The 17883-nt window shown below is 34.7% G+C and overlaps 1 long non-coding RNA gene across 5 annotated transcripts in view; it reads left to right on the top strand.

The window, feature by feature from the left end:
- The window catches only part of LOC107974600 (uncharacterized), a 181484-nt gene that overhangs the window by 43136 nt on the left and 120465 nt on the right, over positions 1-17883 (top strand). For all 5 annotated transcript variants that reach the window (XR_008547856.2, XR_010157133.1, XR_001717424.4 and 2 more), the window contains one exon: positions 17011-17139. This is a non-coding gene — a long non-coding RNA (uncharacterized LOC107974600). The remainder of the gene's footprint in view (positions 1-17010; positions 17140-17883) is intronic.

Raw genomic sequence — 17883 nt, 5'->3', positions numbered from 1 at the left:
AATACTCTTTTTTTCAGGTTTTTATATTGGCAAAATACACGTAACAGAAAATTTGACATCTTGACTATTTTAAATGTTATTTTAAATACATTCACAATGTTGTGTAACCATCGATGCCATCCATTTCCATATTTTTTTTTTGTTTTGTAAAACCAAAGCTCTATATCAGTGAAACAATAGATCCCCATATTCCTCTCTCTTTAGCCCTTGGCAATCACCATTATACATTTTGTCTTTATGATTTTGACTACTTTAGATATCTCATATAAGTGAAATCATGTAATACTTGTCTTTTTGTGATTGGTTTACTCCACTTAGCAAAATATCCTTAAGGTTCCATGTGTAGCATACTGCAGAATTTTCTTCTTTTTTAAGGCTGAACAATATTCCATTGTATGTATGTACCACCTTTAACTAATATATTCATCATCTTTGGTCACTTGCTTGCTTCCGGATTTGGGTTATTGTGGATAATACTGTTATGAACATGAATGTACAAATATTTCTTTGAGACCATGCTTTCAATTGTATTTGGCATATATCCAGAACCAGAATTGCTGCGTCATATGGTAATTATACTTTTAGTGTTTTGAGGAACCACCATACTGTTTTCCACAGCGGCTGTACCATTTTACATTCCCAATGAGACTGAACAAGGATTCCAATTTCTCCACATACTCACCACCTCACTAACACTTATTATTTGTGTGTGTGTGAGTGTGTGTGGGTGTTTAGTAGCATCCTAATGAGTGTGAGGTGATATCTCATCATAGTTTTGATTTGCATTTCCATAATGATTAGTGGTGTTAAACGTCTTTGGTGTGCTTAATGGCCATGTGTATATCTTCCGTGGAGAAATGGAGAAATGACTATTCAAATGTTTTGCCCATTTTTTAATGGAATATTTTTTCCTTTTGTTGAGTTTTAGTTTTATATATATTCTGGATATTACTCTATTATCAGGCATATGATTTACAGATTCTTCTCTTTCAGGGCTGCCCTTTTATTTTGTTTATATTGTTTTCTAATGTTCAATTTAAAAGTTTTACGAGGTCTAATTTGTCTATTTTTTCTTTCATAGTCTGTCTTTGGTGTCATATCAAAGAAATCATTGCCAAATCTAGTGTCATGAAGTTTTTGCCCTATGTTTTCCTCAAAGAGTTTTATAGTTTTAAGTCTTACATTTATGTGTTTGATCTATTTTGAGTTAATTGGATATGGTGTTATGTAAGGGTCCAATTTCATTCTTTTGCATCTGGATATATAGTTTTCCCAGTGTCGTTTCTTGAAAATTTCTCTTTTCTCATTTAATGGTCTTGCTAAACTTGTCAAAAAATATTTTGTAATATATGCAAGAATTTAGTTCTAGATTCTCTATTTTATTCCATCGGTATATATGTCTGTCTTTATGCCATTACCACACTATTTTGATTACTGTGGTTTTAAAATAAGTTTTGAAATCAAGAAGTTTGAATTCTTCAGTTTTTTTTTTTTTTCATTATGTTTTGACTATTCAGGGTCCTTTGAGAATGCATAGGTCTTTTGTGATGGGTGTTTTTGTAACAAACATCACTGGGATTTTGATAACTCCCAGAAATCTAGAACAAAACAAGAATGACCATTGTGTAACTCCTATTCAATATTGTACTAGAGGTTCCTAGTAGGGCAATTGGGAATAAAAATAAAAAACAGGCATTCAGATTGAAAAGGAAAATGCAAAGTTGTCTCAGTTTGGAAATGACATGATCTTGTATACAGAAAATCTTAAGGTATCAAGTATAATTTTTACACCTAATAAATGAGTTAAGCAAGGTTTTAATAGATGTATGGTTAATGTTTTTAAAAATTTGTATTTTATATGCTGGCAATAAACAAGCCAACAATGGAAGTAAGGAAAGGATTCCATCTGTAATAGTATCAAAAAGAATAAAATATGTATGAATAAATTTAACAAAAAAAGTGCCAGATGCACACTGAAAATTAAATAGGCGAAATAATAATCTTTTTAACAAATAATGCTGGAACAACTTAATACCCCCTTGCAAAAGAATGAGTTTGACCCCTACCTCACAACATACACAAAACTTAACTGAAACTAGGCCACAGTCCTAAATATAAAAGCTAAAAATATAAAACATTTGGAACAAAAATAATAGGAAATATCCATAACTTAGGGTTAAGAAATGATTTCTTGGCCGGGCGTGGTGGCTCACGCCTGTAATCCCAGCACTCTGGGAGGCTGAGGCAGGCAGATCATGAGGTCAGGAGTTCGAGACTACCCTGGCTAACACAGTGAAACCCCGTCTCTACTAAAAATATAAAAAATTAGCCAGGCGTGGTAGCAGGTGCCTGTAGTCCCAGCTACTGGGGAGGCTGAGCAGGAGAATGGTGTGAACCTGGGAGGTGGAGCTTGCAGTGAGCTGAGATCACTTCACTGCACCGCAGCCTGGGCGACAGAGCGAGACTCTGTCTCAAAAAAAAGAAATGATTTCTTAGCTATCTCACCAAAGCATAAGTGATAAATGAGCAAACAAAAAATCCTTAAACATTTGAGTGTATCAAAACAAAAAATTTTATACTGCAAATGACATCATCAAACTGAGAAGACGACTCACAAAATGTGAGAAAATACGTTCATATTATATTTCTGAAAAGGGACTTATATAAAGAATATATAAAGATCTCTTAACACCCAACTACAACAAAACATAACACAATTTAAAAATGGGCAATGATGTCAATAGGCATTTGTTCAAATAAAATATATAAGTAGTCAATAAGCACAAAAAATGATTAATGTTATTAGTTATTAGAGAAATACAAATCAAAATCACAGCAAAATACCATTTCATTGGATATTGAAATCCTCAGTACAATGTATATAATAGAAAATACAGACAATAACACATGTTGGTGAGGATATGAAGAAATTTTAACCTTCAAAATTTCCTTGTGTGGATACAAAATGATGAGGTCACTTAATAAAACAGGATGGATGTTTTTCAGAATATTTACCATAGAGTTACCACGTAATCTAGGAATTTTACTTCTAGGTATTTACCCCAAAATATGAAAACGTGTCTACAAAAAACTTGTACTCAAATGTTCATAGTGGTATTATTTATGGTATCCAAAAAGTAGAAACAATTCAGTGACCATCAGCTAGTGATTGGATGAAATGTGCTACACACATACAATGGAGTATCATTTAGAAATAAAAAGAATGAAGTCCGGAAACATACTGCAGTATGAATGAACCTTGAAAACATAATATAAGTGAAAGAAGTCAGATCATGGTGATGTTTGCACAATTGTAAATATCCTGAAATACATTGAATGTTACACTTTAACATGTGATTTATGTGGCATGTGAATTATATCTTGATGCAGCTATTAACAAATATATGGGATTTTGGAAGGCATTGACAGACATACTTTATGAATCAGGCCAGTGCAGTGCATTGCTGGGACATCAAAAGCCTGGTCTCTGTCCTGTGATTGAGCCCTTTACAGATGTGAGTTCATAGGTTCCCTGCCTAACTAGCCTTCTCTAACTTTTCTGGGACATTGTTTCACCTTATATCTTCCTGTTGTTCTTAAGTCAATAATGCATCCTCACAGAACATTTTCGGTGTGAAATGTACCAGGATTTTCTTGGTCTTTTTACATGTCTGTCGTCATGGTGCTGAGGTGGTCTATTAACAAACGTACCCAAAGTGAGATTCACCACCTCCTGACCCTTTTTCTTGGGCTGTGAATCACCTCAACATGGATATATTGTTCATTGACCAGTGGGTGTTCCATCTTGTTTACATATAGGTTCAGTATATTGGACTGCTGTCCAAAGATGCTGTCCAAAGGAAGATGGCCTGCTGTCCAAAGAAAATTTTGTCTCGTTGACTGTCCTTCTAGGATGCTTCTAGACACTGATTCCGTGATTTAATAAAAGTGCTACTTGTCAACAGGCATGATGTACATCCACCACTACAGCAGGTCACAGTAGAGCGTTGCTCTACCTATTGGCCCACAGTAGTGCCCCAATTCACAGTACACCTCTCATCGTTGGTGGTTTCTGATTAAGCTCCTTTATGACATAATCTGTGAATCATCCTTGAGTATCTTATCTTTGAATATGTGTCCTGATTAAAAAATGCATTTCAGGGAGAGGGATCTGTGCCACAAGATGGATAGGAGATATCCAACATTCCACATCTCAAGTATTCCAGAACCAATATAATGAGTACATAGATACAGTGTTGGGAAAAAGGCGTGTGCTGAGACCCGCTGAGCATTACAATATAAAAGCCATCCTATTGACAATTTCCATCAGCCTGGAACTGTTGTACATCAAAGACTAAACTCAATTATTAAACTTCTGAAGTCAGTCCAACTTCCTTTTTCAGGATTATTTTATAATTGGTGGTTATTTTTCTACTTTTTAAATATTCAGTGGGTTTAAACTTTTTTTTTCTGATTTTTCATGAGAAAATCCTGTTGTGCTTTTTCTCATCAATGTGATTCCACTTTCACAGTGGCTGCTGACTTCTCATACTACATGTCCCTCACATTGCCATTAAATATGATTTATGTGATAATTTACATAATTACATAAGTAATTTATGTAATTATTTACCTCACTTTACAAATAACTCTTTTAACATAAAAACATATCTATAATCTTTTACTCAGCTAGGTTTCTGAGGTTTCTGCCACACATCATCTTCAGAACATCTAAGAATTCACCATGGTGACATATTCCTAAACACATTTCCCTGTTGCAGACAGAGTTGTAATAACTGCTGATGAAATCCTGAAGAATGTTGATGTATTGAAATGTATTTTGAGAACCACATTTTAGATTTCACATTTTATTGAAGATCACTTCAAACTCTGTTTTAACCATAAAATTGGTGACAACATGATGGATGCTGTACCCTTATGAAAGTTTCTTCATAGGCTTATTAGAAATCCCCTCCTCCTCTCAGGATGTCTTGAACTTTTGTTGCTCTAAGTCTTATGCAAACTGTGATTTAAGAGTCTCAGCAACTTCATGACAAGTCTTGGGCTAAGAAAACTTTGAATGTGAATCAATATCTATTAAAATAAAAATTTGTTCCTCTTGGATTTGTGTCTCGGTCAGTCACTTCAGATCCCTCTGCCACTGTAGCTCACATCTGTCAGGGTTTAGGGGAACTGAGGTAGTTTGGGGGGACCATAAACTCTTTCCGCATTCAATATTGAGTTCCTTGTCTCTGCTCACCACATCCTTTCCCCTTCAAGCTTCACTAGACCAGCAAGGCACCCTCACAACTGCCAAGCATTCCCATGGCACCATTAATCTCCTCTGAGAAGCTCTACATGTCTTTGAAGTCTTGAAGCTAATCAAGGTTTAGAGAAACAAAACAACAATAAAATGTGTGTCACAAGTTATAAATTCTAATTTTATCTCCTACCACCCTGGCCTCCTTGCTGTTTCTTTAAAGTGCCCATTGTTCCGGCTGCCTTGATGTTTACATTTCTTTGTATATAGAATATTTTTTCTCAGATAACTTTTAATGGACAATTTTGCTTAAATGCCTCATTATTAAAGTTTCTACCCTCATTCTTGTGCAAATCAATGTAAAAAATATTATGTGGCTTAAACTTGGTATTGTGGAAACCTGGTACCTGATGGCTCCATTGCACTTTGCTGAGCTGTTGCAAAGGGAGACCCGCCACAGTTGGAGGTGCAGGTACGCGTGCTTCAGTTGGATGACTGATTGATAGCTGTCCTTTCTCCAGAAAGGTGGTGTGGGCCCTTTTTTGTGTATTCCTGTAGCTGGGGTATGCTGTGTTCAGTCTTTTCTGCACATACTTACAGAATGTGACTACTCATCAATTGAAAGTCAGTACAGAGAAAGAGCTGCTACCTATTCCAACAGAGTTTTTTTTTTTTTAAATATATATATAGTGAGATTGAGAAGATGAGGATATAAGACTAGCAGGTTAACCATCTAGCAGCACTCCCCACCCCTCCCAGTACACCTGGGATTTCCCCCTAAAGAGCAATTATGAAGGCTCAGACCTGTGTTTCTAAGGTGTCCCCCCAGGCCAAGGCATTGGCATTAGATCCCTCTGATATCAGAGGACTCTATCAGGGCCCCGGCCAACAGGCAGCAAAGCAGGGTCTGCACTAGGAGAGACACATGTTCAAGAGCATTTTCATTCCTCACCAAACAAAAGCTTTCCTTAGATGTAATCAAATTGCTTATGTTGAAGTTTAGCATCCAGCCACACATTTAGTTATTTATTCATTCACTCATTCAGTCATTCATTCTTTCAACTTTTATTTCTGCTAAGTCAGTTATGGGCTGAGCATTTTGCTTGGGGCAGGAAACACAAGCTGGACGGCACACACCAGTCCTGTTCTCAAGAAGCCTGCAGCACTCTGGGAGGAGAGTCCACAATCACACAGGAAATTTTACAATGGTAGCTACAGTAAGAGCTACAGAAGAATATGCAGCTACAACATATTGTAAAATGGTTTAACAATATACCTAAGGGAGACTGGAGGTTCAGGACAACCCACGGAGAAAATGCCACTTACAAGAAGACATGAAAGCTCTGCAAGGCCCACCTTGATTTTTGATTACGACTCAGTCTTGGCACCTTATTTTAAAGATCTGTTTCACCTGCCATGCACACTCAGACCCCTGCCTGGGTGGTCACATGGGAGCACTATCAAGTCCCCACATCAGCCAAGGCTTCTCTGAAGGCTGTGAGACTGCCGGCTTCTCTGTGCACATGCCATTGTACACCGACCTCGTTCTCAGTGTCCTGAGCCACTCCTGCTGCTTGCCAAGGACAGAGTGGGATCGTGACCAGAAGCAGGTATGGAAGACACCTTTGGGACTCTTGAGTTGTTTAAATATATTTAATCAGAATCATGACACATTGTATTTTTAGGAAAATACAATTAACTTCTAAAATTAAAGTATTTAATTTAGTTGATGAGTCGAGTTTATCCTCAATTAGAAAATAAAGTATTTTCTAATGGTTTATTAGAAATAAAGTATTTTCTAATGCTTTATTATAAATAAAATATTTTCTAATGCTTTATTAGAAATAAGGTATTTTCTAATACTTTATTAGAAATAAAATAAGGTATTTTCTAATACTTTATTGAAATAAAGTATTTTCTAACTGAGGATAAACTCAACTCATCAATTAAATTAAATGCTTTAATTTTGAAGTTAATTGTATTTCCCTAAAAACACAATGTGTCATGATTCTGACTAAATACATTTAAGCAACTCAAGAATCCCTGAAGTGTTTTTAACACTTACCAGCTTTTCACATCAGTCAGAAAGGCTATTACTAAAAAGTCAAAAAAATAACAGATGCTGGAGAGTTTGTGAAAGAAAAGGAATGCTTATGTTGGTGAGAGTATAAATTAGTACAACCACTGTGGAAGACAGTGTGGCAATTCCTCAAAGGCCTAAAGGCAGAAATATCATTTAACCCAGCAATATAAATCTTTCTATTATAAAGACACATGCATGCGTATGTTCATTGCAGCACTATGGACAATATCAAAGACGTGGAATCTTACCTAAATGCCCATAGGTGATAGACTTGATAAAGAAAATGTGGCACATACACACCATGGAATACTATGCAGTCATGAAAAAGAATGATACCTTGTCTTTTGTGGGAACGTAGATGGAGCTGGAGGCCATTATACTTAGCAAACTAATGTAGGAAGAGAAAACCAAATACCACATATTCTCACTTCTAAATGGGAGCTAAATGATGGGAACACATCGACACATGGAGGGGAACAACACACATGGGCTAGTTGAAGGGTAGAGGGTGCTGAAGGGTGAAGGAAGAGAATCAGAAAAAATAAATAAGAAGTAGTAGGCTTAATACTTGGATGATAAAATAATCTATACAATGAACCCCCATGCCACAAGCTTACCTATCTAATGAACCTGCACATGGTGAACTTAAAATACAAGTTAAAAGAAAGAAAATACTTTCCACATAGTGAGGAGAATGGCGAATGAGATTAAAGAAGCAATGTTTCAAGTAAGAAGAACAGATATTTTCAACAAATGCCACTTATTTTATAAGTAAACCAACTGGCATTAGATTAGAAATCAGGCAGCCTACAGGGGGTCATCTCACTTCTCATTGCTCTGGCTTCTGTAAGTTAGTATGATGCACTTAGGATTGGCTGGCACTTGCCTAGAGTGTGTTATGACAAGCTGAGTCCAGCAGGATCTACTGGGAAGAGGCTGATAGGGAAAGAGGATAACTCAAAGGTGCAAAGCAGATCAGGGCATACCAGTGAAGATGAGGGGAAACGGGCACTCTTACATGTTTCATATAAGAATTGTATCAGGTCCTGCTTGCATTGCTATAAAGGAATACCCTAGACTGGGTAACTTATAAAGGAAAGAGTTGAATTGGCCCACGGTTCTGCAGGCTATAACAAGCATGACGTTGGTATCTGCTGGGCTGCTGGTGAGGGACTCAGAAACTTTTATTCATGGCAGAATTCAAAGTGGGAGCAAGCATACCACAGAGAGAGAGAGAGAGAGAGAGACAGAGACAGAGACAGAGACAGAGAGACAGAGAGAGTGCAAAGGGTGGGAGGGGAGGTGCCACACATTTTTATTCAATCGGATTTCAAGATAACTCACTCACTGTCAGGAGGACAGGACCAAGCCATGAGGGATCCATCCTTATGACCCAAATACCTCCCACCAGGCCCCACTCTCATATTGGGGATCACATTTCAACATGAGATTTTTGAAGGGACATCCAACCTATATCAGGAATATAAACTGGGACCCCATTTCTGAAATCTTGTCTATTGCAATTTGAAATTAATAACTGAATGCTATTTACACACAAAAATAGAATACTTAGGTCTAAATCCAAGAAAACATATACAGAATCTATTTGTGGAAAACTATAAAATTCTGAAGAAAAATATCAAAGATCAAAAGTAATGGAAAGATGTTCTGCGTCCATGGAATAGAAGACTCGATATTGGTAAGCTGTCAGTTCTTCCCAGCTTGATGTGTAAATTCAATGCAATCCCAATTAAAGTGCCAGCAGGCCATTTTAGGTTATTTGTGCTTTATCACGGTCAACTGATTCTAAGTCTATATGGAAAGGTGAAAGACCCAGAATAGCCAACACTCCACTGAGGAAGAACATATTGGAAGACTGAACTACCTGACCTCCAGGTTTACTCTGAAGCTATAGGAAACATGGCAGTGAGGTACTGGCAGAAATAAGCATATAGATTAATGGAACAGAACAGAGAACCCATAGTGACTCAAAAAATATATTCACTGCTCCTTGGCAAGCAAATGAAACTCAATGGGGAAACGATAGTCTTTACAACAAATCATGTTGGAAGAATTGGATATCCATATTAAAAAATAAACTCAGAAAACTTACACCTTTTGCAAAAATTAGCTAAAAATGTATGAGAGTTAAATAGAAAAGAAATACTATAAAGCTTCTAGAATTTAATAGAGAAAATGATGGGTTTTTTTGTTCTGTGATGAGTTTTTAGATATAATGCCAAATAGATGAAATATAAAAAGTTGATAATTTGGAAATTTAAAACTTCCGTGAAATGTAATGTTAAGAGATTGGAAACACTAAAGAATATATTTTTTTAAATAAAGAACTCTTAAAAGTCAACAATGGGAAAAAACTCAATTAAAAAATGAGCAAAAGATCTGAATAGGCTTCTCACCAAAGAAGATACGCAAATAATAAATAAACACACGAACACAGGCTAAAAATTATTTTTCACTAGGGAATTTCAAACTGAAACAACAAATACCTTCGTCTATTCCATAAGCAATTTTTAATCATTATTTATTTATTTCAGTCCCAGGAATGAAACCGACTTGATAGTGGTAGATAAGCTTTTTGATGTGCTGCTGGATTCGGTTTGCCAGTATTTTATTGAGGATTTTCGCTTAGATGTTCATCAGGGATATTGGCCTGAAATGTTCTTTTTTTGTTGTGTGTCTGCCAGGTTTTGGTATCATGATGATGCTGGTCTTATAAAATGAGTTAGGGAGAAGTCTGTCTTTTTCTATTGTTTGGAATAGTTTCAGAAGGAATAGTACCAGCTCCTCTTTGTACCTCTGGTAGAATTTGGCTGTGAATCTGTCTGGCTCTGGGCTTTTTTGGTTAATAGGCTATTAATTACTGCCTCAATTTCAGAACTTGTTATTGGTCTATTCAGGGATTCGACTTCTTCCTGGTTTAGTCCTGGGAGAGTGTGTGTGTCCAGGAATGTATACGTTTCTTCTAGATTTTCTAGTTTATTTGTGTAGAGGTGTTTATAGAATTCTCTGATGGTAGTTTGTATTTCTGTGGGATCAGTGGTGATACCCCTTTATCATTTTTTATTGTGTCTATTTGATTCTTCTCTCTTTTCTTCCTTATTAGTCTGGCTAGCTGTCTATATTGTTAATTTTTCCAAATAATCAGTTCCTGCCTGAAACTATCATCAGAGTGAACAGGCAACCTACAGAATGGGAGAAAATTTTTGCAGTGTACCCATCTGACAAAAATCTCATATTAAAAATCTACAAGAAACTTAAACAAATTCACAAGAAAAAAAGCAAACAACCCCATGAAAATGTGGGCAAAGGATATGAACAGACACTTCTCAAAAGAAGATATTTATGCAGCCAAGAAATATATGAAAAAAAGTTCATCATCACTGGTCATTAGGGAAATCCAAATCAAAACCACAATGAGAGATCATCTCACTCCAGTGAGAATGGCGATCATTAAAAAGTCAGGAAACAACAGATGATAGAGAGGATGTGGAGGAATAGGAACACTTATACACTGTTGGTGGGAGTGTAAATTAGTTCAACCATTGTGGAATACAGTGCAGCGATTCCTCAAGGGTCTAGAACCAGAAACACCGTTTGACTCAGCAATCCCATTACTGGGTATATACCCAAAGGATTATAAATAATTTTATTATAAAGACACATGCACACGTATGTTTATTGCAGCACTATTCACAATAGCAAAGACTTAGAACCAAACCAAATGCCCGTCAATGATAGACTGGATAAAGAAAATGTGGCACATACACACTATGCAATACTATGCGGCCGTACAAAGAATGAGTTCATGTTATTTGCAGGGACATGGATGAAGTGGAAACCATCATTCTCAGCAAACTAACACAAGAGCAGAAAACCAAATACCACGTGTTCTCACTCATAAGTGATAGTTGAAAAATGAGAACACATGGACACAGGGAGGGGAACATCACACACAGGGGCCTGTCAGGGAGTTGGGGGCAAGGGGAGGGAGAGCATTAGGATAAATACCTAATGCATGTGGGGCTTAAAACCTAGGTGACAGCTCGATGGGTGCAGCAAACCACCATGGCGCACATACACCTGTGTAACAAACCCGCACGTTCTGTATATGTATCCCAGAACTTTAAGTATTTTATATATATATATATATATATATATATATATATATACATACACACACATACACACACATACATACACATACAATAAAAATGAAAATGTAAAATATGTGATAGATAAAATGAAAATAGAAAAATTTTCTCAAAATTGCTGAATTAAGTTTTGGTAATGGTAAATGAAAAACATTTGTCAATGAAATAAAGCAAAAATTAAAATAAATTGGAATTATTAGTGTAAAGTTGAAACACTGGCAGAGAAGATGAAGAAAATTTAAAATATACAAGCATTTCAGAGAGAACAAAAGAAGTAAAAAAGAAATGAAGAAAACATATTACTACTACTACAACTACTAATAATAATGTGAAATGACTGAATTGAAGACAAAATATGTTTTTAATTGAGAAGTTTTTCTGATAGCAATAAAATATTAATGAAAAAATACAACATTTAAAAATATCCTGAATTGTCACACTTCAATGAAGAAAATAAAACCTTACAAGCTCTTCTAATTGCTTTTTCATAAAAAACAATTTACTTTCAAAATAAAGAGGATATAATTTTCATTGGGCTTCTCATCTTCTATAGTGGAAGCTAACGATGTTTGACTTATATGCAGTTTTGATGAGACAATGTTTTTCAGCAATTTTTCTCTCAGGTAATGCCACCACTTATTATTCTGTTGAGAATTGTTTAAATAATTTTTTATTTTTAAGATGTTCAAAGACTCAGAAATTATTCTATCCTTCTTCCCTATCTAAACAAATTATTTCAACAAGTAGTGTAACCAAAATCGTTAAGTCCAAAGTATGATTAAAACAGAACTAGATTAAATATGAAAGCAACAGTCATGAGAAAGTATTTACACAGTTTAAAACATAACTTTTCACTGATAATGATAATGCAACAGAGGATTTTAATTGAGAAAATAATAACAGTTCTTAAAATTAAAGAATAAATTCCCAGACCTGTGAATCCTAAACTATCAGAAAACCAAAATTGGTGTATCTAGGACACTGGGAGAAGGGTAAAATACAAATATTCTAAAGTTTTCATCTCAGAAAACGGAGGAAACAGATTTTTAAAAATCTCAATATGAGAGCATAGATGAGTGACAAATAGAAATGGAACATAACCTAAAACATATTTTTTAAAATAGGAAAAATAATTAAAAAGAGAGAAGCAGTAAATATAAAATTGATGTTAGACATTAAGTAAACACAGTAAACACAGTAGTATTATTTTTTCTTATAAAATTATAGAAAATGTACTTTTAAAATTAATTTAAAAACGTAATTTAAAAAATGTAATTTTTTGGGGAGGAAGAGCTTGCTTATTTTATGTCTATAAAATTACATTTTAAAAATGTAATTTAAACAATCCAGCTACATTAGCAGAACTAAGCATGCTCCTTCCTCCTCAAAACACAAACAAACAAAAAAACGGAAGAAGAGAGAAAAATAATAAGACTTGGAGCAAGTTGGCAAAAAAAATCTCGAACAGGATTTCTCCTGTAATGTCAGTGTAAATAACAATTAAATCACATTTCAAAGTTAAAATTTTTAAAAAAGATGGAACTCATACAATTATAAAATGTATAGTAATACATAAGTTATATATATATAAACTTTTATATACTATCTGTCACATAAAAGAAAATGGGAATAAATACAAATATAAATTCTTAAAAATAAAATTATTTTCAAAGATTTTAATAGATAGGTCCAGTAATCAAAATCAAAAACTTTAAAACACTTACAATTTTATATCTTACAAACTGACAACTTGCAATCATTTTATGATAGAAAAACATTTATATAAATAAATCATGTGCTAGTTTCCAGAAAAAAGTAATTAATTCTACAGGGGAGATTTTGTAAACTGCACTTTTTGATAAAAATTCAATAAGTCTAAAAATAAAAATAAAGTTCAGAAAGACTTCTGATTCTGTGCATGATAAAGTAGCTGATACCGTATTTTTTCTACCCATAAACAGCTATGAAACCTACATAAATATCCATATAACAATGATTACAGATTTAGAATGACAGTTAACCCAGGGCAATAATAATTGAGAGAGGAAGCTCATGAGTTATGGCTTATATTTATTCTGAATTTCTTTTTGAGGATATTTTCCAGGCTGAAGTTCAGAGAAGTCAGTCAAGGCTGAGAGTGAAAGTTATGCTGAGCTAAAGAGAATGAGAAAAGAGTTGAGAGCTTTACAGAAATCCCAGAAGGCAATGACTATGAGCAAATTGTAGAAAGGAAAGTGTAAAAGTCTACATTAAATCAGCCTCTTTGGTTCTTGGCCAGTTTCTGAGATTTGATAGAACTCTGGTCTGCCTGTCAGGAGGAGTAAGGCTGAATGGATGTAGTGGAGAATTCATAGTGTCAGGGAGATGCTGAAGTCCAGGCTGCTTAAAGTGAAGTGGCCTTTCAAATACCCTGAATATTCTTTTAGCAACTAGAAAGACCATGCTATAAAAGTGTAGGTTATGTTCTGGAAATAAGAAAAACTGCAATATAAGGCCCAACAAGTTGTAAAACTGGGCCTTGAAATGATCAAGGTAATTGATTATTTTATAATTTAACTCAAATTTAATTCAGAACAAATTAAAAATGGAAAATGATACAATTTTGGTTCTTTACAATGTAATAATTACAATGTCCAGCACAAAATTAAAAATTTCTAGACTTCCAAAGAGGCTGAAAAAAGGGACAAATTAAGAAGTAATACAGTCTAAGCAGAGGGAGAGTTTGTTTAGATATTTTACTTCACAGAAAATGACCAATATCTTAAAATTAATAAAGGAATTATAGATAAGAAATATGCAAATATGGGGTATCTTATAATAATTAGAATTTATAAAAATATAAGAAACATTATTACAGTGTAAAATATATAATAACTAAGTTAATAATTCATTGAGAGATAAAAAATCACACTGGATTCAGCAAAAGATAGGTTAGTAAACTTGAATACAGTTAAAGAGAAGATATTAAAATTGAAGCATAGACATGAACATGAATAAAAAGTATAAAACATGAAAAAACTAGAATATGAACAAGAAGTTTAGCAAATATGTAGTTGGGTTCCCAGAAAGAGAGAAGAAAAAAAATAGGAAGTGAGCAATATCTGAAGCAAAAAATTACCTGAAGATTTTCAGAATGCTTGAAAGCTATTCAAGATGTTCAGTGAACCACAAATTGAATTAATATAAATTAAATGCCATCTAGATATATAAAACTTAAACTTGTAAGCATCATAGAAAAAGAGAGAGCTTAAAAGCAAGTGGGAAAAAAACACAAACCAACAATAAAAATGAGAGCTGAATTTTTAACGGAAGCAATGGAATTCAGAAGACAATAGAATAATATTTTTAAAATATCGAATAAAAAAAGACACAGAAAAACTGGCAACCTTTATTTCTATGACCAGCAAATTTCCTTCAAAAACAAAGGTTAAAAAAATGTCTCAAGCAAATAAACGTGTCAGCATTCCCTCAGGGTTGTCAACTCTAAAGGAAGTGCATTAGTTTAAATGCAAATGATCCCGGATTGAAGAACCGAAGTGGAAGGGTTATGACCAAAAATTGAGGAATCCTTGGACCAGCTGATTTGGTTGTGGAACCTGAGCACTTATGGCAGGGATGGACCAGTGTCTTTCTCTAGACCCTCCATGCAATAAGGGCTGGATTCATGAGGTGCAAACAGCCTATTTATCTTTATCAGAACTCAGAGTTGGTGGGATGCAAGATTTTGTCTCTACAGTTGATCTTCAAAAGGACTGCATACCAACTGCTATGCGAGCAAGGCCATCTAATGTACTTTACAAAATGGAAAAGTTTTTTTTCCTGCTTTTATTTATTTTTTGGAAAAACAACTGTTATTATTGAATTGTCTTTTATTTCCTTACTATTAATATTTTAAAATATTAAATATACATAAAAGTAAATGCTATTCTCATAAATACTTTTTTTTAAATAAAACAAGATGAACTCCACATCTTCATAACTCTGCGAGGTGTAAGGAGACTTCTTAGAAGTACTTTTATCTACTTAATGTTTTGAGTCAGGATTCTACATTTGACATGTATTTGACTTTGTATCTCAGGACCTGCATCATGTTTTTAAAGCTGTGATTGTTGTTGACATGATGTATGGAAATCACATGGTGGAATGCCATGCCTGCTACTTCATTGTCTCTCAAGTGAAAGGGACCGTGCAGTGCACTCTCGCCAGAGTGATTTCAAGCCTGGTCTCACTTCTTGAAATCACTCTTCTGGTGCTCTCTTGTTGACTAGATAGAACAAAGGGAAAATGAAGATTTGAATTCTGTTGCCCAATCAGTAAAACCACCTTAGGCACAGTTCTGCATATGAGGGCGCACACATACTTAAAACATCTGAGGAAAATACCCCATTCATAAAAAGCAAATTGGCAATTGTGTTTTCCGATCTTGACTGTGACTTAATCTGTTGGTAGTAATGACACTGTTTAGAAAAACAAAGTGTTTTTGTATCTTACTATATTTGTGTAATTACACTTATTATTGCAAGATTCAAATGTTCAGAGACTCTCTGTCTTATTTATGCTTGTAAATGTTTCAGCATCCAGTTGGAAACATAGGTAGGTAGGTAGATAGATTAAATAAATAGATTACATAGATAGGTGATAGATAAATAGATAGATGGATGGATAGATAGATAGAGTGCTCAAAAATAAAGTGGATATTCAAAATGGAAGAAATTAAGGAAAAGGAAGAAAGGAAGAAAAAAAAGAGGAAAGACCAGACAGGAGGGAGAAAGGAGAGTAGAGAATGGAGAAGTAGAGAAAAATTTTGGCTACTCAGTAATTTCAAAGAGGGTTTTCTGTAATACTCTTAATATGTATCAAACCTGAAGTCCAATTACTTATCTGTATTAAATGATTTATTTTAATATATTTAACTGGGAGAATATACAGTGAAATATTTCAAAATGTATAAAAATAACAATTTAGTAAATTGAATGCTAAGTAAATAAAAATATAAATATGGACAGATAAAAACAAGCACTTTTTCTTTATGCTTTTTCTTTTTGTAAAATAATGACATTAATGTTGATATCCATAACAAAATCTGTGAATACTCCTCTTTTATCATTATTAGGAGTGCATGTTTATTTTTAGTGGTTAAGTCAATTTAGTATAGTTAGTATTATTATTGACTTATTAATAGTATTATTATTATACTTCAAGTTCTGGGATACATGTGCAGAACGTGTAGGTTTGTTACATAGGTTTACACATGCCATGGTGGTTTGCTGCACCCATCAAGCTACCATCTACATTAAGTATTTCTCCTAATGCTATCCCTCCCCTAGCCCCCCAACCCCCAAAAGGTCCCAGTGTGTGATGTTCCCCTCCCTGTGCCCATGTGTTCTCATTGTTCAACTTCTACTTAGGAGTGAGAACATGTGGTGTTTGTTTTTCTGTTCTTGTGTTAGTTTGCTGAGAATGATTTTTAACATTTTCCCCATTTTTATTGTTAGGTCCAAATTTTGGTCTGGAGCCAGAGACAATATAGGATGAAGTCTGATTTGTTCCAAAACCCACAGAAATCTCTAAAATGGAAGAATTTTCTTAGAACCAAAAGGCATGGAATTGATGACATGAAACTGGTAAGTTTAGAAGCTGTGCAAATGTAGGCCTGACAATCAAAGATGCCTTCTGCAGATTCGTGAGTTTAGAGTTCGAGAAGCCAGCACCACCTTGCAATCGGTTAATAATATAGTAGCTGATAAGCTGAGTAGGAAAACTTTCATGTAAAATATAATGAGAAGATTTTTTTTCCTCTCCTTTTGATATATATTTGAAAATCTTTTAAAAATCTACAAAAAAAAATCGATGTTACAGTCTTTACCATTTGCTTAAAAAAAAAGGTTTTCCACTCGTTCATCTCTAGAAGGTCATCTTTGAGATGTACAAGCCAGCCCTTCATTTAGGTCTCCTCTTGCATTCATATTTAACTTTCTTTCATTCGGTGGCCTTTATTAGCTGAGCTCCTGGAGCTTGTAGCACATTTTAAACAGCAACACTGGAAGGATGTAAATGCAGAATAATGTATCAGGACTCAAATTTGCATGGTCAAATGTCAGAAAAATTAGGCCTTCCCCAGAACCATGTCAAGAGAAATAACATAAGCGGGCAAACCCGACAGCAGGCATGCCATTATCATTTAGCGCAAGCTGTCATCACTGCCGGCAAGTGGAAGCAGTGGTCATTAGCTGGAACTCTGCCGGGGGAGGTTGCAATTCTTCCTTTTCCTTTTTTTAAAGATTTTTTAATTTTTTTCCCCATCATCTGACAGTATTTCACAGAAAACCGCAATGCAATGTTGCCTCCCTGACAGGAAAGTCAAGAGG

The sequence above is a fragment of the Pan troglodytes genome, chromosome 4 (genome assembly GCF_028858775.2).
Source record: "Pan troglodytes isolate AG18354 chromosome 4, NHGRI_mPanTro3-v2.0_pri, whole genome shotgun sequence".
Lineage (NCBI taxonomy): Eukaryota > Metazoa > Chordata > Mammalia > Primates > Hominidae > Pan > Pan troglodytes.
This window is presented reverse-complemented; position numbering and strand designations above follow the sequence as displayed.